This window comes from Lissotriton helveticus, chromosome 6 (assembly GCF_964261635.1).
Source record: "Lissotriton helveticus chromosome 6, aLisHel1.1, whole genome shotgun sequence".
NCBI lineage: Eukaryota > Metazoa > Chordata > Amphibia > Caudata > Salamandridae > Lissotriton > Lissotriton helveticus.
In genome coordinates, this window is record NC_136067.1 from 1,087,944,328 (window position 1) to 1,087,969,579 (window position 25,252).

Sequence of the window (25,252 nt, forward strand, 5' to 3'; positions counted from 1 at the left end):
TGTCTATAGCCCAAACCATGAGCCTTTGCAACCCTGGCATAATCTACATACTTACGGTGTGTGAAGTCTTGGACCACGAATGCAGTGAAGAATAATGGATTGCTACTCTTCATACATTTTTGCCCATTGGCTCAGATTTGAATGCTTACTGGCCATCTGAGCATCTCTGCCAGGCCACCCTATGTCTAGAGACTGTGGATTTAGAGAGTTTATAAACATTGTCAGTTCATCAATAAAGTGTGCTCGCTTCGGCAGCACATATACTAAAATTGGAACGATACAGAGAAGATTAGCATGGCCCCTGCGCAAGGATGACACGCAAATTCGTGAAGCATTCCATATTTTTAACAGCTTTTAGGAGAGAAATCTTCTTTGTTTTCAAGACTTATTGAAATAATAAAGCAGGTTCCAGTCCTGTGTCATGTAATATGCATTTTTAAATTGTCTCTCCTCAACATTTTTAATGTATTTGCCTTGCAGTAAAGAAGGTGCGCTCTATGTCCAGCAGCATTTTACAATGAAGCCTGCAGGACTTCGGGGACTTTTATTTCTCTTTTTCAGCCTCCCTGTCATTATTCTTCACCACCTCCAAATCTATACTGCTGCTAGTGATGAGTTGCTTTGTGGGAAGCAGGATAAAGAGAAGGGCAGGGCCTATGCAAATGATGGCCTCAGGGATGCCTGGGAGTCCCTTTTCAGCAGTACTGTTAAAATCTGCCTTGCAACCAGATTGGTCGGGTATGCTGAAAAACACCATGCCAGATTGGGCACCAGGTCACTAGGCGCTTGGAGGACATATTGGGTCTACATCCCTCAGTTTCTAAGGTCCAAGAAATGTTCACCCTCCACCCTAATAGAGAGGTCGTGGCCGATCATGGCTGAGAGGGGAAGAAGGTAGCAGGGCAAGATGCTCATGGTTCTTCTCTAATAATGGACCAACTTCCTCTCTCTCCTTAACTGTGGTTCTGCCTGGCTACTGGGGCTACCAGTTGTAAGCCTGCAGCCCCCAAGGAGTTGGTTTGTTCCTCTCACAAATGTAAATGGGTAAGCATTCAATTGCACACACCTGCCTGCGTCCACAGACCCTCGAGCGCACACACACTTTTGTCAACAAGCTTTTTTATGTAGTTAAGAGAATCAGGGACCCATGTTGAAATACAAAAGCAGCACACCACGTGACGGCCGTCATGTAGAGTCCAGCAGCAAATGGGAAACTTTTAACTAGCCGTGGTCCTATTACTGCAGCTCTACCGTGGAACAACTGCTGGATGAGTCCTGCTGGAGAATATTGAACCTACATTAAGTCTGAGGTAAATAAGAATACCACAGGAACATAATGAAAAAGAGACCTACAACCCTTCCGAGCCAGATAGGAGTCGAACCTACAATCTTCTGATCCATAGTCAGACACGTTATCCATTGCGCCACTGGCCCTATGTATTTGCAACTATCTTTTTGTCCTTAACAGGGCTAGAAAGCGTGTGTGTGTGTGTGTGTGTGTGTGTGTGAAGGCACAAGGAAACCCATCTGACCACCTGAAAGTCTGTTCTGTGAGGTTTTCCTAAGTTGTACAAAGGACTTTAGGAGAAGGAAGGACCTAAAAGCTAGGCAAAATGGTCCTAGATCCAAGAAAATCTTTTAGATCAGGCTCAGTTTCTTAAATACTCTGGGTTAACATAATCAGCTCCAGGTCTGTGTGGGGCTGAGCTTGTGAACTCCTTAGTAAGTAGGCGGGTACAACAAAAGGGAGTTTAATATTACAATAGGGGTTAAAATTCAGACACCTTGTCGTAGGCTCACCTTGTCCAGGGACCCAAGCATGCTGCCTTTCCACACTCAGAGCACTTCACCTAACCTACTGTGCAGCTGTTTCGCCTTTAATATCAAAGTTCCACAGGCAGCGTGATGTCACAATGCTCCTTGTCTGTAGCCCAAACCATGAGCCTTTGCAACCCTGGCATAATCTACATACTTACGGTGTGTGAAGTCTTGGACCACGAATGCAGTGAAGAATAATGGATTGCTACTCTTCATACATTTTTGCCCATTGGCTCAGATTTGAATGCTTACTGGCCATCTGAGCATCTCTGCCAGGCCACCCTATGTCTAGAGACTGTGGATTTAGAGAGTTTATAAACATTGTCAGTTCATCAATAAAGTGTGCTTGCTTTGGCAGCACATATACTAAAATTGGAACGATACAGAGAAGATTAGCATGGCCCCTGCGCAAGGATGACACGCAAATTTGTGAAGCGTTCCATATTTTTAACAGCTTTTAGGAGAGAAATCTTCTTTGTTTTCAAGACTTATTGAAATAATAAAGCAGGTTCCAGTCCTGTGTCATGTAATATGTATTTTTAAATTGTCTCTCCTCAACATTTTTAATGTATTTGCCTTGCAGTAAAGAAGGTGCGTCCTATGTCCAGCAGCATTTTACAAGGAAGCCTGCTGGACTTCTGGGACTTTTCTTTCTCTTTTTCAGCCTCCCTGTCATTATTCTTCACCACCTCCAAATCTATACTGCTGCTAGTGATGATTTGCTTTGTGGGAAGCAGGATAAAGAGAAGGGCAGGGCCTATGCAAATGATGGCCTCAGGGATGCCTGGGAGTCCCTTTTCAGCAGTACTGTTAAAATCTGCCTTGCAACCAGATTGGTCGGGTATGCTGAAAAACACCATGCCAGATTGGGCACCAGGTCTCTAGGCGCTTGGAGGACATATTGGGTCTACATCCCTAAGTTTCTGAGGTCCAAGAAATGTTCACCCTCCGCCCTAATAGAGAGATCGTGGCCGATCGTGGCCGATCGTGGCCGATCGTGGCCGATCGTGGCCGATCGGGGAAGAAGGTAGCAGGGCAAGATGCTCATGGTTCTTCTCTAATAATGGACCAACTTCCTCTCTCTCCTTAACTGTGGTTCTGCCTGGCTACTGGGGCTACCAGTTGTAAGCCTGCAGCCCACAAGGATTTGGTTTGTCCCTCTCACAAATGTAAATGGGTAAGCATTCAATTGCACACACCTGCCTGCGTCCACAGACCCTCGCGCGCACACACACTTTTGTCAACAAGCTTTTTTATGTAGTTAAGAGAATCAGGGACCCATGTTGAAATACAAAAGCAGCACACCACGTGACGGCCGTCATGTAGAGTCCAGCAGCAAATGGGAAACGTTTAACTAGCCGTGGTCCTATTACTGCAGCTCTACCGTGGAACAACTGCTGGATGAGTCCTGCTGGAGAATATTGAACCTACATTAAGTCTGAGGTAAATAAGAATACCACAGGAACATAATGAAAAAGAGACCTACAACCCTTCCGAGCCAGATAGGAGTCGAACCTACAATCTTCTGATCCGTAGTCAGATGCGTTATCCATTGCGCCACTGGCCCTATGTATTTGCACCTATCTTTTTGTCCTTAAGAGGGCTAGAAAGCGTGTGTGTGTGTGTGTGTGTGTGTGAAGGCACAAGAAAACCCATCTGACCACCTGAAAGTCTGTTCTGTGAGGTTTTCCTAAGTTGTACAAAGGACATTAGGAGAAGGAAGGACCTAAAAGCTAGGCAAAATGGTCCTAGATCCAAGAAAATCTTTTAGATCAGGCTCAGTTTCTTAAATACTCTGGGTTAACATAATCAGCTCCAGGTCTGTGTGGGGCTGAGCTTGTGAACTCCTTAGTAAGTAGGCGGGTACAACAAAAGGGAGTTTAATATTACAATAGGGGTTAAAATTCAGACACCTTGTCGTAGGCTCACCTTGTCCAGGGACCCAAGCATGCTGCCTTTCCACACTCAGAGCACTTCACCTAACCTACTGTGCAGCTGTTTCGCCTTTAATATCAAAGTTCCACAGGCAGCGTGATGTCACAATGCTCCTTGTCTGTAGCCCAAACCATGAGCCTTTGCAACCCTGGCATAATCTACATACTTACGGTGTGTGAAGTCTTGGACCACGAATGCAGTGAAGAATAATGGATTGCTACTCTTCATACATTTTTGCCCATTGGCTCAGATTTGAATGCTTACTGGCCATCTGAGCATCTCTGCCAGGCCACCCTATGTCTAGAGACTGTGGATTTAGAGAGTTTATAAACATTGTCAGTTCATCAATAAAGTGTGCTCGCTTCGGCAGCACATATACTAAAATTAGAACGATACAGAGAAGATTAGCATGGCCCCTGCGCAAGGATGACACGCAAATTCGTGAAGCATTCCATATTTTTAACAGCTTTTAGGAGAGAAATCTTCTTTGTTTTCAAGACTTATTGAAATAATAAAGCAGGTTCCAGTCCTGTGTCATGTAATATGTATTTTTAAATTGTCTCTCCTCAACATTTTTAATGTATTTGCCTTGCAGTAAAGAAGGTGCGCTCTATGTCCAGCAGCATTTTACAATGAAGCCTGCAGGACTTCGGGGACTTTTCTTTCTCTTTTTCAGCCTCCCTGTCATTATTCTTCACCACCTCCAAATCTATACTGCTGCTAGTGATGAGTTGCTTTGTGGGAAGCAGGATAAAGAGAAGGGCAGGGCCTATGCAAATGATGGCCTCAGGGATGCCTGGGAGTCCCTTTTCAGCAGTACTGTTAAAATCTGCCTTGCAACCAGATTGGTCGGGTATGCTGAAAAACACCATGCCAGATTGGGCACCAGGACTCTAGGCGCTTGGAGGACATATTGGGTCTACATCCCTAAGTTTCTGAGGTCCAAGAAATGTTCACCCTCCGCCCTAATAGAGAGGTCTTTGCTGATCGTGGCCGATTGTCGCTGAGAGGGGAAGAAGGTAGCAGGGCAAGATGCTCATGGTTCTTCTCTAATAATGGACCAACTTCCTCTCTCTCCTTAACTGTGGTTCTGCCTGGCTACTGGGGCTACCAGTTGTAAGCCTGCAGCCCCCAAGGAGTTGGTTTGTTCCTCTCACAAATGTAAATGGGTACGCATTCAATTGCACACACCTGCCTGCGTCCACAGACCCTCGCGCGCACACACACTTTTGTCAACAAGCTTTTTTATGTAGTTAAGAGAATCAGGGACCCATGTTGAAATACAAAAGCAGCACACCACGTGACGGCCGTCATGTAGAGTCCAGCAGCAAATGGGAAACTTTTAACTAGCCGTGGTCCTATTACTGCAGCTCTACCGTGGAACAACTGCTGGATGAGTCCTGCTGGAGAATATTGAACCTACATTAAGTCTGAGGTGAATAAGAATACCACAGGAACATAATGAAAAAGAGACCTACAACCCTTCCGAGCCAGATAGGAGTCGAACCTACAATCTTCTGATCCGTAGTCAGACGCGTTATCCATTGCGCCACTGGCCCTATGTATTTGCACCTATCTTTTTGTCCTTAAGAGGGCTAGAAAGCGTGTGTGTGTGTGTGTGTGTGAACGCACAAGGAAACCCATCTGACCACCTGAAAGTCTGTTCTGTGAGGTTTTCCTAAGTTGTACAAAGGACTTTAGGAGAAGGAAGGACCTAAAAGCTAGGCAAAATGGTCCTAGATCCAAGAAAATCTTTTAGATCATGCTCAGTTTCTTAAATACTCTGGGTTGACATAATCAGCTCCAGGTCTGTGTGGGGCTGAGCTTGTGAACTCCTTAGTAAGTAGGCGGGTAGAACAAAAGGGAGTTTAATATTACAATAGGGGTTAAAATTCAGACACCTTGTCGTAGGCTCACCTTGTCCAGGGACCCAAGCATGCTGCCTTTCCACACTCAGAGCACTTCACCTAACCTACTGTGCAGCTGTTTCGCCTTTAATATCAAAGTTCCACAGGCAGCGTGATGTCACAATGCTCCTTGTCTGTAGCCCAAACCATGAGCCTTTGCAACCCTGGCATGATCTACATACTTACGGTGTGTGAAGTCTTGGACCACGAATGCAGTGAAGAATAATGGATTGCTATTCTTCATACATTTTTGCCCATTGGCTCAGATTTGAATGCTTACTGGCCATCTGAGCATCTCTGCCAGGCCACCCTATGTCTAGAGACTGTGGATTTAGAGAGTTTATAAACATTGTCAGTTCATCAATAAAGTGTGCTCGCTTCGGCAGCACATATACTAAAATTGGAATGATACAGAGAAGATTAGCATGGCCCCTGCGCAAGGATGACACGCAAATTCGTGAAGCGTTTCATATTTTTAACAGCTTTTAGGAGAGAAATCTTCTTTGTTTTCAAGACTTATTGAAATAATAAAGCAGGTTCCAGTCCTGTGTCATGTAATATGTATTTTTAAATTGTCTCTCCTCAACATTTTTAATGTATTTGCCTTGCAGTAAAGAAGGTGTGCTCTATGTCCAGCAGCATTTTACAAGGAAGCCTGCAGGACTTCTGGGACTTTTCTTTCTCTTTTTCAGCCTCCCTGTCATTATTCTTCACCACCTCCAAATCTATACTGTTGCTAGTGATGAGTTGCTTTGTGGGAAGCAGGATAAAGAGAAGGGCAGGGCCTATGCAAATGATGGCCTCAGGGATGCCTGGGAGTCCCTTTTCAGCAGTACTGTTAAAATCTGCCTTGCAACCAGATTGGTCGGGTATGCTGAAAAACACCATGCCAGATTGGGCACCAGGTCACTAGGCGCTTGGAGGACATATTGGGTCTACATCCCTCAGTTTCTAAGGTCCAAGAAATGTTCACCCTCCACCCTAATAGAGAGGTCGTGGCCGATCATGGCTGAGATGGGAAGAAGGTAGCAGGGCAAGATGCTCATGGTTCTTCTCTAATAATGGACCAACTTCCTCTCTCTCCTTAACTGTGGTTCTGCCTGGCTACTGGGGCTACCAGTTGTAAGCCTGCAGCCCCCAAGGAGTTGGTTTGTTCCTCTCACAAATGTAAATGGGTAAGCATTCAATTGCACACACCTGCCTGCGTCCACAGACCCTCGAGCGCACACACACTTTTGTCAACAAGCTTTTTTATGTAGTTAAGAGAATCAGGGACCCATGTTCGAAATACAAAAGCAGCACACCACGTGACGGCCGTCATGTAGAGTCCAGCAGCAAATGGGAAACTTTTAACTAGCCGTGGTCCTATTACTGCAGCTCTACCGTGGAACAACTGCTGGATGAGTCCTGCTGGAGAATATTGAACCTACATTAAGTCTGAGGTAAATAAGAATACCACAGGAACATAATGAAAAAGAGACCTACAACCCTTCCGAGCCAGATAGGAGTCGAACCTACAATCTTCTGATCCATAGTCAGACACATTATCCATTGCGCCACTGGCCCTATGTATTTGCAACTATCTTTTTGTCCTTAACAGGGCTAGAAAGCGTGTGTGTGTGTGTGTGTGTGTGTGTGTGTGAAGGCACAAGGAAACCCATCTGACCACCTGAAAGTCTGTTCTGTGAGGTTTTCCTAAGTTGTACAAAGGACTTTAGGAGAAGGAAGGACCTAAAAGCTAGGCAAAATGGTCCTAGATCCAAGAAAATCTTTTAGATCAGGCTCAGTTTCTTAAATACTCTGGGTTAACATAATCAGCTCCAGGTCTGTGTGGGGCTGAGCTTGTGAACTCCTTAGTAAGTAGGCGGGTACAACAAAAGGGAGTTTAATATTACAATAGGGGTTAAAATTCAGACACCTTGTCGTAGGCTCACCTTGTCCAGGGACCCAAGCATGCTGCCTTTCCACACTCAGAGCACTTCACCTAACCTACTGTGCAGCTGTTTCGCCTTTAATATCAAAGTTCCACAGGCAGCGTGATGTCACAATGCTCCTTGTCTGTAGCCCAAACCATGAGCCTTTGCAACCCTGGCATAATCTACATACTTACGGTGTGTGAAGTCTTGGACCACGAATGCAGTGAAGAATAATGGATTGCTATTCTTCATACATTTTTGCCCATTGGCTCAGATTTGAATGCTTACTGGCCATCTGAGCATCTCTGCCAGGCCACCCTATGTCTAGAGACTGTGGATTTAGAGAGTTTATAAACATTGTCAGTTCATCAATAAAGTGTGCTCGCTTCGGCAGCACATATACTAAAATTGGAACGATACAGAGAAGATTAGCATGGCCCCTGCGCAAGGATGACACGCAAATTCGTGAAGCGTTTCATATTTTTAACAGCTTTTAGGAGAGAAATCTTCTTTGTTTTCAAGACTTATTGAAATAATAAAGCAGGTTCCAGTCCTGTGTCATGTAATATGTATTTTTAAATTGTCTCTCCTCAACATTTTTAATGTATTTGCCTTGCAGTAAAGAAGGTGTGCTCTATGTCCAGCAGCATTTTACAAGGAAGCCTGCAGGACTTCTGGGACTTTTCTTTCTCTTTTTCAGCCTCCCTGTCATTATTCTTCACCACCTCCAAATCTATACTGCTGCTAGTGATGAGTTGCTTTGTGGGAAGCAGGATAAAGAGAAGGGCAGGGCCTATGCAAATGATGGCCTCAGGGATGCCTGGGAGTCCCTTTTCAGCAGTACTGTTAAAATCTGCCTTGCAACCAGATTGGTCGGGTATGCTGAAAAACACCATGCCAGATTGGGCACCAGGTCTCTAGGCGCTTGGAGGACATATTGGGTCTACATCCCTCAGTTTCTAAGGTCCAAGAAATGTTCACCCTCCACCCTAATAGAGAGGTCGTGGCCGATCGTGGCTGAGAGGGGAAGAAGGTAGCAGGGCAAAATGCTCATGGTTCTTCTCTAATAATGGACCAACTTCCTCTCTCTCCTTAACTGTGGTTCTGCCTGGCTACTGGGGCTACCAGTTGTAAGCCTGCAGCCCACAAGGAGTTGGTTTGTCCCTCTCACAAATGTAAATGGGTAAGCATTCAATTGCACACACCTGCCTGCGTCCACAGACCCTCGCGCACACACACTTTTGTCAACAAGCTTTTTTATGTAGTTAAGAGAATCAGGGACCCATGTTGAAATTCAAAAGCAGCACCACCACGTGACGGCCGTCACGTAGAGTCCAGCAGCAAATGGGAAACGTTTAACTAGCCGTGGTCCTATTACTGCAGCTCTACCGTGGAACAACTGCTGGATGAGTCCTGCTGGAGAATATTGAACCTACAACAAGTCTGAGGTAAATAAGAATACCACAGGAACATAATGAAAAAGAGACCTACAACCCTTCTGAGCCAGATAGGAGTCAAACCTAAAATCTTCTGATCCGTAGTCAGACGCGTTATCCATTGCGCCACTGGCCCTATGTATTTGCATCTATCTTTTTGTCCTTAAGAGGGCTAGAAAGCGTGTGTGTGTGTGTGTGTGTGTGTGTGTGTGTGTGTGAAGGCACAAGAAAACCCATCTGACCTCCTGAAAGTCTGTTCTGTGAGGTTTTCCTAAGTTGTACAAAGGACTTTAGGAGAAGGAAGGACCTAAAAGCTAGGCAAAATGGTCCTAGATCCAAGAAAATCTTTTAGATCAGGCTCAGTTTCTTAAATACTCTGGGTTAACATAATCAGCTCCAGGTCTGTGTGGGGCTGAGCTTGTGAACTCCTTAGTAAGTAGGCGGGTACAACAAAAGGGAGTTTAATATTACAATAGGGGTTAAAATTCAGACACCTTGTCGTAGGCTCACCTTGTCCAGGGACCCAAGCATGCTGCCTTTCCACACTCAGAGCACTTCACCTAACCTACTGTGCAGCTGTTTCGCCTTTAATATCAAAGTTCCACAGGCAGCGTGATGTCACAATGCTCCTTGTCTGTAGCCCAAACCATGAGCCTTTGCAACCCTGGCATAATCTACATACTTACGGTGTGTGAAGTCTTGGACCACGAATGCAGTGAAGAATAATGGATTGCTACTCTTCATAAATTTTTGCCCATTGGCTCAGATTTGAATGCTTACTGGCCATCTGAGCATCTCTGCCAGGCCACCCTATGTCTAGAGACTGTGGATTTAGAGAGTTTATAAACATTGTCAGTTCATCAATAAAGTGTGCTCGCTTCGGCAGCACATATACTAAAATTGGAACGATACAGAGAAGATTAGCATGGCCCCTGCGCAAGGATGACACGCAAATTCGTGAAGCGTTCCATATTTTTAACAGCTTTTAGGAGAGAAATCTTCTTTGTTTTCAAGACTTATTGAAATAATAAAGCAGGTTCCAGTCCTGTGTCATGTAATATGTATTTTTAAATTGTCTCTCCTCAACATTTTTAATGTATTTGCCTTGCAGTAAAGAAGGTGCGTCCTATGTCCAGCAGCATTTTACAAGGAAGCCTGCTGGACTTCTGGGACTTTTCTTTCTCTTTTTCAGCCTCCCTGTCATTATTCTTCACCACCTCCAAATCTATACTGCTGCTAGTGATGATTTGCTTTGTGGGAAGCAGGATAAAGAGAAGGGCAGGGCCTATGCAAATGATGGCCTCAGGGATGCCTGGGAGTCCCTTTTCAGCAGTACTGTTAAAATCTGCCTTGCAACCAGATTGGTCGGGTATGCTGAAAAACACCATGCCAGATTGGGCACCAGGTCTCTAGGCGCTTGGAGGACATATTGGGTCTACATCCCTAAGTTTCTGAGGTCCAAGAAATGTTCACCCTCCGCCCTAATAGAGAGGTCTTGGCCGATCGTGCCGATCGTGCCTGAGAGGGGAAGAAGGTAGCAGGGCAAGATGCTCATGGTTCTTCTCTAATAATGGACCAACTTCCTCTCTCTCCTTAACTGTGGTTCTGCCTGGCTACTGGGGCTACCAGTTGTAAGCCTGCAGCCCACAAGGAGTTGGTTTGTCCCTCTCACAAATGTAAATGGGTAAGCATTCAATTGCACACACCTGCCTGCGTCCACAGACCCTCGCGCGCACACACACTTTTGTCAACAAGCTTTTTTATGTAGTTAAGAGAATCAGGGACCCATGTTGAAATACAAAAGCAGCACACCACGTGACGGCCGTCATGTAGAGTCCAGCAGCAAATGGGAAACGTTTAACTAGCCGTGGTCCTATTACTGCAGCTCTACCGTGGAACAACTGCTGGATGAGTCCTGCTGGAGAATATTGAACCTACATTAAGTCTGAGGTAAATAAGAATACCACAGGAACATAATGAAAAAGAGACCTACAACCCTTCCGAGCCAGATAGGAGTCGAACCTACAATCTTCTGATCTGTAGTCAGATGCGTTATCCATTGCGCCACTGGCCCTATGTATTTGCACGTATCTTTTTGTCCTTAAGAGGGCTAGAAAGCGTGTGTGTGTGTGTGTGTGTGTGAAGGCACAAGAAAACCCATCTGACCACCTGAAAGTCTGTTCTGTGAGGTTTTCCTAAGTTGTACAAAGGACATTAGGAGAAGGAAGGACCTAAAAGCTAGGCAAAATGGTCCTAGATCCAAGAAAATCTTTTAGATCAGGCTCAGTTTCTTAAATACTCTGGGTTAACATAATCAGCTCCAGGTCTGTGTGGGGCTGAGCTTGTGAACTCCTTAGTAAGTAGGCGGGTACAACAAAAGGGAGTTTAATATTACAATAGGGGTTAAAATTCAGACACCTTGTCGTAGGCTCACCTTGTCCAGGGACCCAAGCATGCTGCCTTTCCACACTCAGAGCACTTCACCTAACCTACTGTGCAGCTGTTTCGCCTTTAATATCAAAGTTCCACAGGCAGCGTGATGTCACAATGCTCCTTGTCTGTAGCCCAAACCATGAGCCTTTGCAACCCTGGCATAATCTACATACTTACGGTGTGTGAAGTCTTGGACCACGAATGCAGTGAAGAATAATGGATTGCTACTCTTCATACATTTTTGCCCATTGGCTCAGATTTGAATGCTTACTGGCCATCTGAGCATCTCTGCCAGGCCACCCTATGTCTAGAGACTGTGGATTTAGAGAGTTTATAAACATTGTCAGTTCATCAATAAAGTGTGCTCGCTTCGGCAGCACATATACTAAAATTGGAACGATACAGAGAAGATTAGCATGGCCCCTGCGCAAGGATGACACGCAAATTTGTGAAGCGTTCCATATTTTTAACAGCTTTTAGGAGAGAAATCTTCTTTGTTTTCAAGACTTATTGAAATAATAAAGCAGGTTCCAGTCCTGTGTCATGTAATATGTATTTTTAAATTGTCTCTCCTCAACATTTTTAATGTATTTGCCTTGCAGTAAAGAAGGTGCGTCCTATGTCCAGCAGCATTTTACAAGGAAGCCTGCTGGACTTCTGGGACTTTTCTTTCTCTTTTTCAGCCTCCCTGTCATTATTCTTCACCACCTCCAAATCTATACTGCTGCTAGTGATGATTTGCTTTGTGGGAAGCAGGATAAAGAGAAGGGCAGGGCCTATGCAAATGATGGCCTCAGGGATGCCTGGGAGTCCCTTTTCAGCAGTACTGTTAAAATCTGCCTTGCAACCAGATTGGTCGGGTATGCTGAAAAACACCATGCCAGATTGGGCACCAGGTCTCTAGGCGCTTGGAGGACATATTGGGTCTACATCCCTAAGTTTCTGAGGTCCAAGAAATGTTCACCCTCCGCCCTAATAGAAAGATCGTGGCCGATCGTGGCCGAGAGGGGAAGAAGGTAGCAGGGCAAGATGCTCATGGTTCTTCTCTAATAATGGACCAACTTCCTCTCTCTCCTTAACTGTGGTTCTGCCTGGCTACTGGGGCTACCAGTTGTAAGCCTGCAGCCCACAAGGATTTGGTTTGTCCCTCTCACAAATGTAAATGGGTAAGCATTCAATTGCACACACCTGCCTGCGTCCACAGACCCTCGCGCGCACACACACTTTTGTCAACAAGCTTTTTTATGTAGTTAAGAGAATCAGGGACCCATGTTGAAATACAAAAGCAGCACACCACGTGACGGCCGTCATGTAGAGTCCAGCAGCAAATGGGAAACGTTTAACTAGCCGTGGTCCTATTACTGCAGCTCTACCGTGGAACAACTGCTGGATGAGTCCTGCTGGAGAATATTGAACCTACATTAAGTCTGAGGTAAATAAGAATACCACAGGAACATAATGAAAAAGAGACCTACAACCCTTCCGAGCCAGATAGGAGTCGAACCTACAATCTTCTGATCCGTAGTCAGATGCGTTATCCATTGCGCCACTGGCCCTATGTATTTGCACCTATCTTTTTGTCCTTAAGAGGGCTAGAAAGCGTGTGTGTGTGTGTGTGTGTGTGTGAAGGCACAAGAAAACCCATCTGACCACCTGAAAGTCTGTTCTGTGAGGTTTTCCTAAGTTGTACAAAGGACATTAGGAGAAGGAAGGACCTAAAAGCTAGGCAAAATGGTCCTAGATCCAAGAAAATCTTTTAGATCAGGCTCAGTTTCTTAAATACTCTGGGTTAACATAATCAGCTCCAGGTCTGTGTGGGGCTGAGCTTGTGAACTCCTTAGTAAGTAGGCGGGTACAACAAAAGGGAGTTTAATATTACAATAGGGGTTAAAATTCAGACACCTTGTCGTAGGCTCACCTTGTCCAGGGACCCAAGCATGCTGCCTTTCCACACTCAGAGCACTTCACCTAACCTACTGTGCAGCTGTTTCGCCTTTAATATCAAAGTTCCACAGGCAGCGTGATGTCACAATGCTCCTTGTCTGTAGCCCAAACCATGAGCCTTTGCAACCCTGGCATAATCTACATACTTACGGTGTGTGAAGTCTTGGACCACGAATGCAGTGAAGAATAATGGATTGCTACTCTTCATACATTTTTGCCCATTGGCTCAGATTTGAATGCTTACTGGCCATCTGAGCATCTCTGCCAGGCCACCCTATGTCTAGAGACTGTGGATTTAGAGAGTTTATAAACATTGTCAGTTCATCAATAAAGTGTGCTCGCTTCGGCAGCACATATACTAAAATTAGAACGATACAGAGAAGATTAGCATGGCCCCTGCGCAAGGATGACACGCAAATTCGTGAAGCATTCCATATTTTTAACAGCTTTTAGGAGAGAAATCTTCTTTGTTTTCAAGACTTATTGAAATAATAAAGCAGGTTCCAGTCCTGTGTCATGTAATATGTATTTTTAAATTGTCTCTCCTCAACATTTTTAATGTATTTGCCTTGCAGTAAAGAAGGTGCGCTCTATGTCCAGCAGCATTTTACAATGAAGCCTGCAGGACTTCGGGGACTTTTCTTTCTCTTTTTCAGCCTCCCTGTCATTATTCTTCACCACCTCCAAATCTATACTGCTGCTAGTGATGAGTTGCTTTGTGGGAAGCAGGATAAAGAGAAGGGCAGGGCCTATGCAAATGATGGCCTCAGGGATGCCTGGGAGTCCCTTTTCAGCAGTACTGTTAAAATCTGCCTTGCAACCAGATTGGTCGGGTATGCTGAAAAACACCATGCCAGATTGGGCACCAGGACTCTAGGCGCTTGGAGGACATATTGGGTCTACATCCCTAAGTTTCTGAGGTCCAAGAAATGTTCACCCTCCGCCCTAATAGAGAGGTCTTTGCTGATCGTGGCCGATCGTCGCTGAGAGGGGAAGAAGGTAGCAGGGCAAGATGCTCATGGTTCTTCTCTAATAATGGACCAACTTCCTCTCTCTCCTTAACTGTGGTTCTGCCTGGCTACTGGGGCTACCAGTTGTAAGCCTGCAGCCCCCAAGGAGTTGGTTTGTTCCTCTCACAAATGTAAATGGGTACGCATTCAATTGCACACACCTGCCTGCGTCCACAGACCCTCGCGCGCACACACACTTTTGTCAACAAGCTTTTTTATGTAGTTAAGAGAATCAGGGACCCATGTTGAAATACAAAAGCAGCACACCACGTGACGGCCGTCATGTAGAGTCCAGCAGCAAATGGGAAACTTTTAACTAGCCGTGGTCCTATTACTGCAGCTCTACCGTGGAACAACTGCTGGATGAGTCCTGCTGGAGAATATTGAACCTACATTAAGTCTGAGGTAAATAAGAATACCACAGGAACATAATGAAAAAGAGACCTACAACCCTTCCGAGCCAGATAGGAGTCGAACCTACAATCTTCTGATCCGTAGTCAGACGCGTTATCCATTGCGCCACTGGCCCTATGTATTTGCACCTATCTTTTTGTCCTTAAGAGGGCTAGAAAGCGTGTGTGTGTGTGTGTGTGTGAACGCACAAGGAAACCCATCTGACCACCTGAAAGTCTGTTCTGTGAGGTTTTCCTAAGTTGTACAAAGGACTTTAGGAGAAGGAAGGACCTAAAAGCTAGGCAAAATGGTCCTAGATCCAAGAAAATCTTTTAGATCATGCTCAGTTTCTTAAATACTCTGGGTTGACATAATCAGCTCCAGGTCTGTGTGGGGCTGAGCTTGTGAACTCCTTAGTAAGTAGGCGGGTAGAACAAAAGGGAGTTTAATATTACAATAGGGGTTAAAATTCAGACACCTTGTCGTAGGCTCACCTTGTCCAGGGACCCAAGCATGCTGCCTTTCCACACTCAGAGCACTTCACCTAACCTACTGAGCAGCTGTTTCGCCTTTAATATCAAAGTTCCACAGGCAGCGTGATGTCACAATGCTCCTTGTCTGTAGCCCAAACCATGAGCCTTTGCAACCCTGGCATGATCTACATACTTACGGTGTGTGAAGTCTTGGACCACGAATGCAGTGAAGAATAATGGATTGCTATTCTTCATACATTTTTGCCCATTGGCTCAGATTTGAATGCTTACTGGCCATCTGAGCATCTCTGCCAGGCCACCCTATGTCTAGAGACTGTGGATTTAGAGAGTTTATAAACATTGTCAGTTCATCAATAAAGTGTGCTCGCTTCGGCAGCACATATACTAAAATTGGAACGATACAGAGAAGATTAGCATGGCCCCTGCGCAAGGATGACACGCAAATTCGTGAAGCGTTTCATATTTTTAACAGCTTTTAGGAGAGAAATCTTCTTTGTTTTCAAGACTTATTGAAATAATAAAGCAGGTTCCAGTCCTGTGTCATGTAATATGTATTTTTAAATTGTCTCTCCTCAACATTTTTAATGTATTTGCCTTGCAGTAAAGAAGGTGTGCTCTATGTCCAGCAGCATTTTACAAGGAAGCCTGCAGGACTTCTGGGACTTTTCTTTCTCTTTTTCAGCCTCCCTGTCATTATTCTTCACCACCTCCAAATCTATACTGTTGCTAGTGATGAGTTGCTTTGTGGGAAGCAGGATAAAGAGAAGGGCAGGGCCTATGCAAATGATGGCCTCAGGGATGCCTGGGAGTCCCTTTTCAGCAGTACTGTTAAAATCTGCCTTGCAACCAGATTGGTCGGGTATGCTGAAAAACACCATGCCAGATTGGGCACCAGCTCACTAGGCGCTTGGAGGACATATTGGGTCTACATCCCTCAGTTTCTAAGGTCCAAGAAATGTTCACCCTCCACCCTAATAGAGAGGTCGTGGCCGATCATGGCTGAGATGGGAAGAAGGTAGCAGGGCAAGATGCTCATGGTTCTTCTCTAATAATGGACCAACTTCCTCTCTCTCCTTAACTGTGGTTCTGCCTGGCTACTGGGGCTACCAGTTGTAAGCCTGCAGCCCCCAAGGAGTTGGTTTGTTCCTCTCACAAATGTAAATGGGTAAGCATTCAATTGCACACACCTGCCTGCGTCCACAGACCCTCGAGCGCACACACACTTTTGTCAACAAGCTTTTTTATGTAGTTAAGAGAATCAGGGACCCATGTTCGAAATACAAAAGCAGCACACCACGTGACGGCCGTCATGTAGAGTCCAGCAGCAAATGGGAAACTTTTAACTAGCCGTGGTCCTATTACTGCAGCTCTACCGTGGAACAACTGCTGGATGAGTCCTGCTGGAGAATATTGAACCTACATTAAGTCTGAGGTAAATAAGAATACCACAGGAACATAATGAAAAAGAGACCTACAACCCTTCCGAGCCAGATAGGAGTCGAACCTACAATCTTCTGATCCATAGTCAGACACATTATCCATTGCGCCACTGGCCCTATGTATTTGCAACTATCTTTTTGTCCTTAACAGGGCTAGAAAGCGTGTGTGTGTGTGTGTGTGTGTGTGTGTGTGAAGGCACAAGGAAACCCATCTGACCACCTGAAAGTCTGTTCTGTGAGGTTTTCCTAAGTTGTACAAAGGACTTTAGGAGAAGGAAGGACCTAAAAGCTAGGCAAAATGGTCCTAGATCCAAGAAAATCTTTTAGATCAGGCTCAGTTTCTTAAATACTCTGGGTTAACATAATCAGCTCCAGGTCTGTGTGGGGCTGAGCTTGTGAACTCCTTAGTAAGTAGGCGGGTACAACAAAAGGGAGTTTAATATTACAATAGGGGTTAAAATTCAGACACCTTGTCGTAGGCTCACCTTGTCCAGGGACCCAAGCATGCTGCCTTTCCACACTCAGAGCACTTCACCTAACCTACTGTGCAGCTGTTTCGCCTTTAATATCAAAGTTCCACAGGCAGCGTGATGTCACAATGCTCCTTGTCTGTAGCCCAAACCATGAGCCTTTGCAACCCTGGCATAATCTACATACTTACGGTGTGTGAAGTCTTGGACCACGAATGCAGTGAAGAATAATGGATTGCTATTCTTCATACATTTTTGCCCATTGGCTCAGATTTGAATGCTTACTGGCCATCTGAGCATCTCTGCCAGGCCACCCTATGTCTAGAGACTGTGGATTTAGAGAGTTTATAAACATTGTCAGTTCATCAATAAAGTGTGCTCGCTTCGGCAGCACATATACTAAAATTGGAACGATACAGAGAAGATTAGCATGGCCCCTGCGCAAGGATGACACGCAAATTCGTGAAGCGTTTCATATTTTTAACAGCTTTTAGGAGAGAAATCTTCTTTGTTTTCAAGACTTATTGAAATAATAAAGCAGGTTCCAGTCCTGTGTCATGTAATATGTATTTTTAAATTGTCTCTCCTCAACATTTTTAATGTATTTGCCTTGCAGTAAAGAAGGTGTGCTCTATGTCCAGCAGCATTTTACAAGGAAGCCTGCAGGACTTCTGGGACTTTTCTTTCTCTTTTTCAGCCTCCCTGTCATTATTCTTCACCACCTCCAAATCTATACTGCTGCTAGTGATGAGTTGCTTTGTGGGAAGCAGGATAAAGAGAAGGGCAGGGCCTATGCAAATGATGGCCTCAGGGATGCCTGGGAGTCCCTTTTCAGCAGTACTGTTAAAATCTGCCTTGCAACCAGATTGGTCGGGTATGCTGAAAAACACCATGCCAGATTGGGCACCAGGTCTCTAGGCGCTTGGAGGACATATTGGGTCTACATCCCTCAGTTTCTAAGGTCCAAGAAATGTTCACCCTCCACCCTAATAGAGAGGTCGTGGCCGATCGTGGCTGAGAGGGGAAGAAGGTAGCAGGGCAAAATGCTCATGGTTCTTCTCTAATAATGGACCAACTTCCTCTCTCTCCTTAACTGTGGTTCTGCCTGGCTACTGGGGCTACCAGTTGTAAGCCTGCAGCCCACAAGGAGTTGGTTTGTCCCTCTCACAAATGTAAATGGGTAAGCATTCAATTGCACACACCTGCCTGCGTCCACAGACCCTCGCGCACACACACTTTTGTCAACAAGCTTTTTTATGTAGTTAAGAGAATCAGGGACCCATGTTGAAATTCAAAAGCAGCACCACCACGTGACGGCCGTCACGTAGAGTCCAGCAGCAAATGGGAAACGTTTAACTAGCCGTGGTCCTATTACTGCAGCTCTACCGTGGAACAACTGCTGGATGAGTCCTGCTGGAGAATATTGAACCTACAACAAGTCTGAGGTAAATAAGAATACCACAGGAACATAATGAAAAAGAGACCTACAACCCTTCTGAGCCAGATAGGAGTCAAACCTAAAATCTTCTGATCCGTAGTCAGACGCGTTATCCATTGCGCCACTGGCCCTATGTATTTGCATCTATCTTTTTGTCCTTAAGAGGGCTAGAAAGCGTGTGTGTGTGTGTGTGTGTGTGTGTGTGTGTGTGTGTGTGAAGGCACAAGAAAACCCATCTGACCTCCTGAAAGTCTGTTCTGTGAGGTTTTCCTAAGTTGTACAAAGGACTTTAGGAGAAGGAAGGACCTAAAAGCTAGGCAAAATGGTCCTAGATCCAAGAAAATCTTTTAGATCAGGCTCAGTTTCTTAAATACTCTGGGTTAACATAATCAGCTCCAGGTCTGTGTGGGGCTGAGCTTGTGAACTCCTTAGTAAGTAGGCGGGTACAACAAAAGGGAGTTTAATATTACAATAGGGGTTAAAATTCAGACACCTTGTCGTAGGCTCACCTTGTCCAGGGACCCAAGCATGCTGCCTTTCGACACTCAGAGCACTTCACCTAACCTACTGTGCAGCTGTTTCGCCTTTAATATCAAAGTTCCACAGGCAGCGTGATGTCACAATGCTCCTTGTCTGTAGCCCAAACCATGAGCCTTTGCAACCCTGGCATAATCTACATACTTACGGTGTGTGAAGTCTTGGACCACGAATGCAGTGAAGAATAATGGATTGCTACTCTTCATAAATTTTTGCCCATTGGCTCAGATTTGAATGCTTACTGGCCATCTGAGCATCTCTGCCAGGCCACCCTATGTCTAGAGACTGTGGATTTAGAGAGTTTATAAACATTGTCAGTTCATCAATAAAGTGTGCTCGCTTCGGCAGCACATATACTAAAATTGGAACGATACAGAGAAGATTAGCATGGCCCCTGCGCAAGGATGACACGCAAATTCGTGAAGCGTTCCATATTTTTAACAGCTTTTAGGAGAGAAATCTTCTTTGTTTTCAAGACTTATTGAAATAATAAAGCAGGTTCCAGTCCTGTGTCATGTAATATGTATTTTTAAATTGTCTCTCCTCAACATTTTTAATGTATTTGCCTTGCAGTAAAGAAGGTGCGTCCTATGTCCAGCAGCATTTTACAAGGAAGCCTGCTGGACTTCTGGGACTTTTCTTTCTCTTTTTCAGCCTCCCTGTCATTATTCTTCACCACCTCCAAATCTATACTGCTGCTAGTGATGATTTGCTTTGTGGGAAGCAGGATAAAGAGAAGGGCAGGGCCTATGCAAATGATGGCCTCAGGGATGCCTGGGAGTCCCTTTTCAGCAGTACTGTTAAAATCTGCCTTGCAACCAGATTGGTCGGGTATGCTGAAAAACACCATGCCAGATTGGGCACCAGGTCTCTAGGCGCTTGGAGGACATATTGGGTCTACATCCCTAAGTTTCTGAGGTCCAAGAAATGTTCACCCTCCGCCCTAATAGAGAGGTCTTGGCCGATCGTGCCGATCGTGCCGATCGTGCCGATCGTGCCGATCGTGCCGATCGTGCCGATCGTGCCTGAGAGGGGAAGAAGGTAGCAGGGCAAGATGCTCATGGTTCTTCTCTAATAATGGACCAACTTCCTCTCTCTCCTTAACTGTGGTTCTGCCTGGCTACTGGGGCTACCAGTTGTAAGCCTGCAGCCCACAAGGAGTTGGTTTGTCCCTCTCACAAATGTAAATGGGTAAGCATTCAATTGCACACACCTGCCTGCGTCCACAGACCCTCGCGCGCACACACACTTTTGTCAACAAGCTTTTTTATGTAGTTAAGAGAATCAGGGACCCATGTTGAAATACAAAAGCAGCACACCACGTGACGGCCGTCATGTAGAGTCCAGCAGCAAATGGGAAACGTTTAACTAGCCGTGGTCCTATTACTGCAGCTCTACCGTGGAACAACTGCTGGATGAGTCCTGCTGGAGAATATTGAACCTACATTAAGTCTGAGGTAAATAAGAATACCACAGGAACATAATGAAAAAGAGACCTACAACCCTTCCGAGCCAGATAGGAGTCGAACCTACAATCTTCTGATCTGTAGTCAGATGCGTTATCCATTGCGCCACTGGCCCTATGTATTTGCACCTATCTTTTTGTCCTTAAGAGGGCTAGAAAGCGTGTGTGTGTGTGTGTGTGTGTGAAGGCACAAGAAAACCCATCTGACCACCTGAAAGTCTGTTCTGTGAGGTTTTCCTAAGTTGTACAAAGGACATTAGGAGAAGGAAGGACCTAAAAGCTAGGCAAAATGGTCCTAGATCCAAGAAAATCTTTTAGATCAGGCTCAGTTTCTTAAATACTCTGGGTTAACATAATCAGCTCCAGGTCTGTGTGGGGCTGAGCTTGTGAACTCCTTAGTAAGTAGGCGGGTACAACAAAAGGGAGTTTAATATTACAATAGGGGTTAAAATTCAGACACCTTGTCGTAGGCTCACCTTGTCCAGGGACCCAAGCATGCTGCCTTTCCACACTCAGAGCACTTCACCTAACCTACTGTGCAGCTGTTTCGCCTTTAATATCAAAGTTCCACAGGCAGCGTGATGTCACAATGCTCCTTGTCTGTAGCCCAAACCATGAGCCTTTGCAACCCTGGCATAATCTACATACTTACGGTGTGTGAAGTCTTGGACCACGAATGCAGTGAAGAATAATGGATTGCTACTCTTCATACATTTTTGCCCATTGGCTCAGATTTGAATGCTTACTGGCCATCTGAGCATCTCTGCCAGGCCACCCTATGTCTAGAGACTGTGGATTTAGAGAGTTTATAAACATTGTCAGTTCATCAATAAAGTGTGCTCGCTTCGGCAGCACATATACTAAAATTGGAACGATACAGAGAAGATTAGCATGGCCCCTGCGCAAGGATGACACGCAAATTCGTGAAGCGTTCCATATTTTTAACAGCTTTTAGGAGAGAAATCTTCTTTGTTTTCAAGACTTATTGAAATAATAAAGCAGGTTCGAGTCCTGTGTCATGTAATATGTATTTTTAAATTGTCTCTCCTCAACATTTTTAATGTATTTGCCTTGCAGTAAAGAAGGTGCGCTCTATGTCCAGCAGCATTTTACAATGAAGCCTGCAGGACTTCGGGGACTTTTCTTTCTCTTTTTCAGCCTCCCTGTCATTATTCTTCACCACCTCCAAATCTATACTGCTGCTAGTGATGAGTTGCTTTGTGGGAAGCAGGATAAAGAGAAGGGCAGGGCCTATGCAAATGATGGCCTCAGGGATGCCTGGGAGTCCCTTTTCAGCAGTACTGTTAAAATCTGCCTTGCAACCAGATTGGTCGGGTATGCTGAAAAACACCATGCCAGATTGGGCACCAGGACTCTAGGCGCTTGGAGGACATATTGGGTCTACATCCCTAAGTTTCTGAGGTCCAAGAAATGTTCACCCTCCGCCCTAATAGAGAGGTCTTTGCTGATCGTGGCCGATCGTCGCTGAGAGGGGAAGAAAGTAGCAGGGCAAGATGCTCATGGTTCTTCTCTAATAATGGACCAACTTCCTCTCTCTCCTTAACTGTGGTTCTGCCTGGCTACTGGGGCTACCAGTTGTAAGCCTGCAGCCCACAAGGAGTTGGTTTGTTCCTCTCACAAATGTAAATGGGTACGCATTCAATTGCACACACCTGCCTGCGTCCACAGACCCTCGCGCGCACACACACTTTTGTCAACAAGCTTTTTTATGTAGTTAAGAGAATCAGGGACCCATGTTGAAATACAAAAGCAGCACACCACGTGACGGCCGTCATGTAGAGTCCAGCAGCAAATGGGAAACTTTTAACTAGCCGTGGTCCTATTACTGCAGCTCTACCGTGGAACAACTGCTGGATGAGTCCTGCTGGAGAATATTGAACCTACATTAAGTCTGAGGTAAATAAGAATACCACAGGAACATAATGAAAAAGAGACCTACAACCCTTCCGAGCCAGATAGGAGTCGAACCTACAATCTTCTGATCCGTAGTCAGATGCGTTATCCATTGCGCCACTGGCCCTATGTATTTGCACCTATCTTTTTGTCCTTAAGAGGGCTAGAAAGCGTGTGTGTGTGTGTGTGTGAACGCACAAGGAAACCCATCTGACCACCTGAAAGTCTGTTCTGTGAGGTTTTCCTAAGTTGTACAAAGGACTTTAGGAGAAGGAAGGACCTAAAAGCTAGGCAAAATGGTCCTAGATCCAAGAAAATCTTTTAGATCATGCTCAGTTTCTTAAATACTCTGGGTTAACATAATCAGCTCCAGGTCTGTGTGGGGCTGAGCTTGTGAACTCCTTAGTAAGTAGGCGGGTAGAACAAAAGGGAGTTTAATATTACAATAGGGGTTAAAATTCAGACACCTTGTCGTAGGCTCACCTTGTCCAGGGACCCAAGCATGCTGCCTTTCCACACTCAGAGCACTTCACCTAACCTACTGTGCAGCTGTTTCGCCTTTAATATCAAAGTTCCACAGGCAGCGTGATGTCACAATGCTCCTTGTCTGTAGCCCAAACCATGAGCCTTTGCAACCCTGGCATAATCTACATACTTACGGTGTGTGAAGTCTTGGACCACGAATGCAGTGAAGAATAATGGATTGCTATTCTTCATACATTTTTGCCCATTGGCTCAGATTTGAATGCTTACTGGCCATCTGAGCATCTCTGCCAGGCCACCCTATGTCTAGAGACTGTGGATTTAGAGAGTTTATAAACATTGTCAGTTCATCAATAAAGTGTGCTCGCTTCGGCAGCACATATACTAAAATTGGAACGATACAGAGAAGATTAGCATGGCCCCTGCGCAAGGATGACACGCAAATTCGTGAAGCGTTTCATATTTTTAACAGCTTTTAGGAGAGAAATCTTCTTTGTTTTCAAGACTTATTGAAATAATAAAGCAGGTTCCAGTCCTGTGTCATGTAATATGTATTTTTAAATTGTCTCTCCTCAACATTTTTAATGTATTTGCCTTGCAGTAAAGAAGTTGTGCTCTATGTCCAGCAGCATTTTACAAGGAAGCCTGCAGGACTTCTGGGACTTTTCTTTCTCTTTTTCAGCCTCCCTGTCATTATTCTTCACCACCTCCAAATCTATACTGTTGCTAGTGATGAGTTGCTTTGTGGGAAGCAGGATAAAGAGAAGGGCAGGGCCTATGCAAATGATGGCCTCAGGGATGCCTGGGAGTCCCTTTTCAGCAGTACTGTTAAAATCTGCCTTGCAACCAGATTGGTCGGGTATGCTGAAAAACACCATGCCAGATTGGGCACCAGGTCTCTAGGCGCTTGGAGGACATATTGGGTCTACATCCCTCAGTTTCTAAGGTCCAAGAAATGTTCACCCTCCACCCTAATAGAGAGGTCGTGGCCGATCGTGGCTGAGAGGGGAAGAAGGTAGCAGGGCAAAATGCTCATGGTTCTTCTCTAATAATGGACCAACTTCCTCTCTCTCCTTAACTGTGGTTCTGCCTGGCTACTGGGGCTACCAGTTGTAAGCCTGCAGCCCACAAGGAGTTGGTTTGTCCCTCTCACAAATGTAAATGAGTAAGCATTCCATTGCACACACCTGCCTGCGTCCACAGACCCTCGCGCGCACACACACTTTTGTCAACAAGCTTTTTTATGTAGTTAAGAGAATCAGGGACCCATGTTGAAATTCAAAAGCAGCACACCATGTGACGCCGTCATGTAGAGTCCAGCAGCAAATGGGAAACGTTTAACTAGCCGTGGTCCTATTACTGCAGCTCTACCGTGGAACAACTGCTGGATGAGTCCTGCTGGAGAATATTGAACCTACAACAAGTCTGAGGTAAATAAGAATACCACAGGAACATAATGAAAAAGAGACCTACAACCCTTCCGAGCCAGATAGGAGTCAAACCTACAATCTTCTGATCCGTAGTCAGACACGTTATCCATTGCGCCACTGGCCCTATGTATTCGCATCTATCTTTTTGTCCTTAAGAGGGCTAGAAAGCGTGTGTGTGTGTGTGTGTGTGTGTGTGTGTGTGAAGGCACAAGAAAACCCATCTGACCTCCTGAAAGTCTGTTCTGTGAGGTTTTCCTAAGGTGTACAAAGGACTTTAGGAGAAGGAAGGACCTAAAAGCTAGGCAAAATGGTCCTAGATCCAAGAAAATCTTTTAGATCAGGCTCAGTTTCTTAAATACTCTGGGTTAACATAATCAGCTCCAGGTCTGTGTGGGGCTGAGCTTGTGAACTCCTTAGTAAGTAGGCGGGTACAACAAAAGGGAGTTTAATATTACAATAGGGGTTAAAATTCAGACACCTTGTCGTAGGCTCACCTTGTCCAGGGACCCAAGCATGCTGCCTTTCCACACTCAGAGCACTTCACCTAACCTACTGTGCAGCTGTTTCGCCTTTAATATCAAAGTTCCACAGGCAGCGTGATGTCACAATGCTCCTTGTCTGTAGCCCAAACCATGAGCCTTTGCAACCCTGGCATAATCTACATACTTACGGTGTGTGAAGTCTTGGACCACGAATGCAGTGAAGAATAATGGATTGCTACTCTTCATACATTTTTGCCCATTGGCTCAGATTTGAATGCTTACTGGCCATCTGAGCATCTCTGCCAGGC

The 25,252-nt window shown here is 45.2% G+C and overlaps 22 non-coding genes across 22 annotated transcripts; 13 read left to right on the forward strand and 9 right to left on the reverse strand.

Annotated features, from left to right (window-relative positions):
- Positions 1 to 239: 239 nt before the first annotated feature.
- Positions 240 to 346, forward strand: LOC144764800 (U6 spliceosomal RNA). The gene has a single exon (XR_013596830.1). It is a non-coding gene; the product is annotated as a U6 spliceosomal RNA (small nuclear RNA).
- Positions 347 to 1,361: 1,015 nt separating this feature from the next.
- On the reverse strand, positions 1,362 to 1,434 carry TRNAH-AUG (transfer RNA histidin (anticodon AUG)). Its single transcript has one exon. It is a non-coding gene; the product is annotated as a tRNA-His (tRNA).
- A 726-nt stretch (positions 1,435 to 2,160) lies between these two features.
- On the forward strand, positions 2,161 to 2,267 carry LOC144764873 (U6 spliceosomal RNA). The gene has a single exon (XR_013596899.1). It is a non-coding gene; the product is annotated as a U6 spliceosomal RNA (small nuclear RNA).
- Positions 2,268 to 3,312: 1,045 nt separating this feature from the next.
- TRNAR-ACG (transfer RNA arginine (anticodon ACG)) lies at positions 3,313 to 3,385 on the reverse strand. Its single transcript has one exon. It is a non-coding gene; the product is annotated as a tRNA-Arg (tRNA).
- A 722-nt stretch (positions 3,386 to 4,107) lies between these two features.
- LOC144765112 (U6 spliceosomal RNA) lies at positions 4,108 to 4,214 on the forward strand. Its single transcript, XR_013597125.1, has one exon. It is a non-coding gene; the product is annotated as a U6 spliceosomal RNA (small nuclear RNA).
- A 1,025-nt stretch (positions 4,215 to 5,239) lies between these two features.
- Positions 5,240 to 5,312, reverse strand: TRNAR-ACG (transfer RNA arginine (anticodon ACG)). The gene has a single exon. It is a non-coding gene; the product is annotated as a tRNA-Arg (tRNA).
- A 718-nt stretch (positions 5,313 to 6,030) lies between these two features.
- LOC144764927 (U6 spliceosomal RNA) lies at positions 6,031 to 6,137 on the forward strand. Its single transcript, XR_013596951.1, has one exon. It is a non-coding gene; the product is annotated as a U6 spliceosomal RNA (small nuclear RNA).
- A 1,817-nt stretch (positions 6,138 to 7,954) lies between these two features.
- LOC144764864 (U6 spliceosomal RNA) lies at positions 7,955 to 8,061 on the forward strand. Its single transcript, XR_013596891.1, has one exon. It is a non-coding gene; the product is annotated as a U6 spliceosomal RNA (small nuclear RNA).
- Positions 8,062 to 9,882: 1,821 nt separating this feature from the next.
- Positions 9,883 to 9,989, forward strand: LOC144764774 (U6 spliceosomal RNA). Its single transcript, XR_013596804.1, has one exon. It is a non-coding gene; the product is annotated as a U6 spliceosomal RNA (small nuclear RNA).
- Positions 9,990 to 11,013: 1,024 nt separating this feature from the next.
- Positions 11,014 to 11,086, reverse strand: TRNAC-ACA (transfer RNA cysteine (anticodon ACA)). Its single transcript has one exon. It is a non-coding gene; the product is annotated as a tRNA-Cys (tRNA).
- Positions 11,087 to 11,806: 720 nt separating this feature from the next.
- LOC144764792 (U6 spliceosomal RNA) lies at positions 11,807 to 11,913 on the forward strand. The gene has a single exon (XR_013596822.1). It is a non-coding gene; the product is annotated as a U6 spliceosomal RNA (small nuclear RNA).
- A 1,015-nt stretch (positions 11,914 to 12,928) lies between these two features.
- TRNAR-ACG (transfer RNA arginine (anticodon ACG)) lies at positions 12,929 to 13,001 on the reverse strand. The gene has a single exon. It is a non-coding gene; the product is annotated as a tRNA-Arg (tRNA).
- A 722-nt stretch (positions 13,002 to 13,723) lies between these two features.
- On the forward strand, positions 13,724 to 13,830 carry LOC144765114 (U6 spliceosomal RNA). Its single transcript, XR_013597127.1, has one exon. It is a non-coding gene; the product is annotated as a U6 spliceosomal RNA (small nuclear RNA).
- Positions 13,831 to 14,855: 1,025 nt separating this feature from the next.
- TRNAR-ACG (transfer RNA arginine (anticodon ACG)) lies at positions 14,856 to 14,928 on the reverse strand. Its single transcript has one exon. It is a non-coding gene; the product is annotated as a tRNA-Arg (tRNA).
- Positions 14,929 to 15,646: 718 nt separating this feature from the next.
- Positions 15,647 to 15,753, forward strand: LOC144764865 (U6 spliceosomal RNA). The gene has a single exon (XR_013596892.1). It is a non-coding gene; the product is annotated as a U6 spliceosomal RNA (small nuclear RNA).
- A 1,817-nt stretch (positions 15,754 to 17,570) lies between these two features.
- On the forward strand, positions 17,571 to 17,677 carry LOC144764866 (U6 spliceosomal RNA). Its single transcript, XR_013596893.1, has one exon. It is a non-coding gene; the product is annotated as a U6 spliceosomal RNA (small nuclear RNA).
- A 1,825-nt stretch (positions 17,678 to 19,502) lies between these two features.
- On the forward strand, positions 19,503 to 19,609 carry LOC144764775 (U6 spliceosomal RNA). Its single transcript, XR_013596805.1, has one exon. It is a non-coding gene; the product is annotated as a U6 spliceosomal RNA (small nuclear RNA).
- A 1,069-nt stretch (positions 19,610 to 20,678) lies between these two features.
- On the reverse strand, positions 20,679 to 20,751 carry TRNAC-ACA (transfer RNA cysteine (anticodon ACA)). Its single transcript has one exon. It is a non-coding gene; the product is annotated as a tRNA-Cys (tRNA).
- Positions 20,752 to 21,471: 720 nt separating this feature from the next.
- LOC144764776 (U6 spliceosomal RNA) lies at positions 21,472 to 21,578 on the forward strand. The gene has a single exon (XR_013596806.1). It is a non-coding gene; the product is annotated as a U6 spliceosomal RNA (small nuclear RNA).
- Positions 21,579 to 22,603: 1,025 nt separating this feature from the next.
- On the reverse strand, positions 22,604 to 22,676 carry TRNAR-ACG (transfer RNA arginine (anticodon ACG)). Its single transcript has one exon. It is a non-coding gene; the product is annotated as a tRNA-Arg (tRNA).
- Positions 22,677 to 23,392: 716 nt separating this feature from the next.
- On the forward strand, positions 23,393 to 23,499 carry LOC144764868 (U6 spliceosomal RNA). Its single transcript, XR_013596894.1, has one exon. It is a non-coding gene; the product is annotated as a U6 spliceosomal RNA (small nuclear RNA).
- A 1,014-nt stretch (positions 23,500 to 24,513) lies between these two features.
- Positions 24,514 to 24,586, reverse strand: TRNAR-ACG (transfer RNA arginine (anticodon ACG)). The gene has a single exon. It is a non-coding gene; the product is annotated as a tRNA-Arg (tRNA).
- Positions 24,587 to 25,252: the final 666 nt, after the last annotated feature.